At 30.8% G+C, this 4,685-nt stretch overlaps 1 long non-coding RNA gene across 1 annotated transcript; it reads right to left on the bottom strand.

The window, feature by feature from the left end:
• Window positions 1-2,445: 2,445 nt before the first annotated feature.
• Window positions 2,446-3,587, bottom strand: LOC107475105 (uncharacterized). Its single transcript, XR_001589433.3, has 3 exons — window positions 3,324-3,587; window positions 3,119-3,178; window positions 2,446-2,821 (listed from the first exon to the last, which is right to left on the bottom strand). It is a non-coding gene; the product is annotated as an uncharacterized LOC107475105 (long non-coding RNA).
• Window positions 3,588-4,685: the final 1,098 nt, after the last annotated feature.

Genomic DNA, 4,685 nt, shown 5'->3' with positions numbered 1-4,685 from the left:
AACTATCAAAAATCTCAAACATTTTTTAATCCATCAAATCCAAGTTGAAAAGCTCTACAAAGATGCACTCTATATATATGTATTCCATTTTATCAATTAAAACTTCCTTATTGAGATATAAAGTAACTAATAATCTCGTAGTTTATTTTTTCATTCGTACTACATCTTTTTTATTTTTTCCTATATGTATTGAACTTATTAACTAGCTAGGTCGGTTATTTTATAAACACTGCCAAATTGAATCAAGTTGGGCGGCTGGCAAAACTTAAGTCACAAGAAAAGAATATTTGGCTGAAAAATAGTTTTAACATCTTTAATTAATGTATTGATATATAGTGCTTGTTAAACTTAGTTATTTATAACTAAGATAATAGTATTTTTTGAATAGTATTATACCATATGTCACTCGACTTTTCTACTTTACACATTCAAACTCCAAATTAGTCTGTACAGGACAAACCTTCCTTTTATCATTTTCTACTTTTTCTTGATCCTGTCCATTTCAATATTCTATATAAATATTAGGTATGTAATTATAATAGTCTTCAAAATTAAAGGGAAAAAGAAAACTCTCCCTCATACAAAATTGGAACCTTTTTTTTCTCATGAGGAACCAAATTCTGGTCTTTTCTAATTAAGCCAAGTTTAATGAACTAATAAAAAGGGGACACACGTTAATTTAGTTGTAATTTGTAAAGAATTGAAGCTGTATCTTCCTTTATGTTCAAACAACCCTTGAACCTTCATTGTCTTTTCTATTTACTTTAATTTTTTAATTTCTCTGAAGTAATTAACAAATAGATGCCATAATATTTCGATCATAGTCCATACTACGTAAAATGATCAAAGCATGCTGATATAATAATAGTGGCAACGCATGCGCATGGAATGGAAGAAATTGACCATCTAGATAAATTAAAGCAAAGAGTCAACTTCTGATATTCCAATTCCAATTTGATACTTAAAAACGTGCCCTACGACGTCATTGTTATTTTCTTCCTCTTTTGGTTTAATTATTTTATTTCTTTACTTTTCTTTTTCTTTATAGCAATCTATGAAACACGGACATTTTGCTGAGTTGCCCTGTCTACGTGTCGGACACATTTCGGACACGATACTCACCGACACTCGTCCGACACGCGTATCTGCTGTGTCCAAATTGTGTCTCAATAAAAAATAAAAAATTTTTCTTCGACACACTTAAATACCATCACGTGTCAGCGTGTTCGGTCTTATTTAAAAATAATATATATTATTTGTTAAAATAAAAAATATTTTAAATACTTTATATAACTAAAAAAAAAATTAAAAACCGTTAAAAAATTAATTTATATTTTAATATCAATAAAATATTAAAATATCATTACGATTTATCTAAAAAATACTTTATATTTTATATGCATGCGTGTCCGTGTCATGTAAGATTTTAAAATTTGCATGTCAACATGTCCCGTATCGTGTCATGTCCCGTGTCCATACATCATAGATAGTAATTAAACAAAACAACTCTCTATTTATTATATATTTTATATCAATAATTTAAATTTTAAAAATAATTTATATATGAATGAGGTTAATTATTTTTTTATAAGATTATAAAAAATAAAAATAACTCAAAATCTACTAATTTATTTGTTATTTTTAATAATAAATTATTTTTTAAAAAGAATTGTACTTTTTCATTTTCTCTAAAATAGGTTAACATTGATTTTTCCTTTTTCCTCCCTTTAACTTACTCAAAAAGTTCGGATTTTTAAAATCCATTTCTTTGGCTTTCAAACTAACCTATAATTAATGACAAATCCAAAAATTTTTGACGGTGTAAACAAATATTGTACATGTATTATAATAAAAGTTTTTAATTATTATTAATCTGGTCATTATAACTCTGACGGATATAAGTTATAATTTAGAGATTAAGTCTGATCTGTTCTTATAAGTCGACTACGTAAGTTATAGCTTGACCACTTGAAAATTCAAAATAAAGCATCGTGATACATCTGTATAAGTCAGCTGCGTGTACTATAACCATAGTTATTAGAACCGAACCAACAATTAATCTGGTTATAAGACTGAATCACCGGTTCAACTGGTGGATCACTGATTCACCCAGTTGACCCGGTCATAATTTAAAAAATATAAAATTATATAAATAAAATTAAAATTATGTATTAAAATTTAAAATGTAAGTCTTTACAAAGAAAGAGAGAATGAAGAGTTTGAAGAGAGAGCTTCAAAAAACTAGTGAAGTAAATTAACTTCATCTTATTCTTCCATTAATGAATCAATTCTACACACTTCTTCTTAGAGGGAAGCAAGAGCTTTATTTATAACAGAGTTGGAAAAGAGAGAAAGATCACAATTAAGAATAACAAACCCTAACAAAAGATTTAGCATTTTCTAAGCAACACAACAACAAGGTTCAATAACAAATTCAACGCAACTCAATTATCCAGCAACAAATTTTACTTCCAGCAACAACCACATTTATAATATGTTCAGCATCAAATTTAACTTACAGCATCAATTATCCTATTAAAAAGCTCAAATTCTTCAAGAACACAGAGAATCCTTATACTAGTTATTCAGCATACTAATGACTCTAACCAAGCTTTATATTCAAATACCCGTAGCTTAATAAAAAGAATCACAATTCTTGACAAGTAATAAATATATGGTCCTATTGCAAACTTGACACTATATGCCAACAAAAACTCATGGTTTAGTGGTTTACTGTGAACAAGGAGCCATCCCACTAGCATTCCCAAGGTGATGCCCAGTAACAATCACCGGAATTTCATGGTTTCCTGCTGCTGTATGCCTGTGTATTAGACATGCATCAGAATCAAAATCTAAAAAAAAAAAAAAGAGAAGTGAAATTAACAACTGTAGCCCGTGGGGCCTGGCCATCTATTTGAAGTGATGGTTTAAATGAGTATAAAATTCAAATAATTATAATTAAGATAAGATTCATAAAAAAGTCAAGTAAAAGATAGAAATTTTCAAAGATATAACAAAACTCTATAAAGCATCCAATTAATAAGTGGATGGATAAGTAGCTAATCATAGTAAACAACAATGAAACATAACACTCATTTGTAAAACCCAAAACACTCACGTGCCATGGCCATCTCCATCGAATGAAGAAGCATAGTCCTGTGTTGAATTAAATATTCCTCTGGATACAGCAAATTAACATTAGCTAAATCATAATTTCAGTAACAAACTCAACTTTCAACAACAAATTCAAGATGTACTAAAAAATTACAGCAATGAAAATATGAAATTGAAAGAGGAATAACAGGGCCGAAGCTGGAACTCACCTGGGCAGAGAGACGAAGCAAGCATTGATGAAATACCTGGGCTGAAGCTAAAACCCTAAACCCAGACTCACGGCGGAGGAAGCGTTAATGGCCGAAGCAGGAAGACGAGCTTAGCATGACAGGGCTTATGACGAGCTTGAGGCGGCGACGTGAGCTTGAGGCGGCAACGAGCTTGAGGGAGAGAGTGGCGAGAGAAGAGAAAGGTGAGATGGGATCTGGTTCTAGGTTAGGGCACCACGCAGTGGGGGTAAGTGAGGAAGAGAACGGCACTGTTTTCGTAAAAAAAAAAAGAAGAATCAAACCAGGTCACCGGTTTCCATAAAACCCGGCCGGGTTGACCGTGGGTCACCGGTTTTCATAAAACCCGCCGGATGGACCGATTTTTACCGGGTTCATTGCTTAAACGGTTCGGCGAGTAACTCAGCCCGACCAGATGACTGGGTGACTGAGTTTCCGGTCGAACCGGTCGTGTCGAGTCGAGTTTAATAACTATGGCTATAACTCGACCACGTGCAGCAAATTCAAAAAGAGAACGGTTACTTGCTGATAATCCTAAAAATACTTTTTCAAAGAAGCCAACATACGATTCTCTGCGAGATTCCCAGACCGTCTTCATGCCTCATATCTCGGAATGAGGAGAAGATACCACAATTAAGTCATATACAAATCTTATATAAACAGAACCAAGTAAATATAGCAAGATAAGTACACAGATAACTCTCTCTTTTATTTTCTCTTTCAAAGAAAGCTAAAGTACTCTTTCTGACTTGAGTGTTGGAGTCTCTTTGTAGGTCCCAACCTCCTTCGGTGTTTGTCGACGGCTAAAGTATAGCTCGGCGTCTATGCTCTTAGGACAAAAAACTTCATACACACGGAACAAGGAGTTATACCTCGGCTTAGATTATTGGACAGGAACAATTATAAAATATAATCAATTATCAATTATTTGACTAATGCATCCATTAAAAAATTTAATAATCTAAAATAATAAAATATTATTTAAAATGTATCTATTTTTGTTTTATATTTTAAAATATAAAAAACATTAAAATAATAAAATAAAATCTCAATCACTATTGAATTTATAGTTTTCATAATGTATAAATATGCTATCTTGTTTTAAATTTGAATAAAATCTTATTTTCTCATTTTATCAATCTATCTCTTTAGTTTAGAAGAACATAATCTCTTTATTTTTTTATATAGACTACTAAACAATCATTTAAAAAATATTTTCTATCCGATCATAAAGTCAACATTTTATTGTAATCATTTTAGTAAAAAAAATTTAAATTATGATTATTAAAATCAAAGCTAACTTCAAAAAAAAAAACACCAATAAATAAACATATCCTTTATAAT

This window comes from Arachis duranensis, chromosome 2 (assembly GCF_000817695.3).
Source record: "Arachis duranensis cultivar V14167 chromosome 2, aradu.V14167.gnm2.J7QH, whole genome shotgun sequence".
NCBI lineage: Eukaryota > Viridiplantae > Streptophyta > Magnoliopsida > Fabales > Fabaceae > Arachis > Arachis duranensis.
Note: the sequence above shows the minus strand (reverse complement) of the source record. Positions and strands in the feature narration are given on the sequence as shown.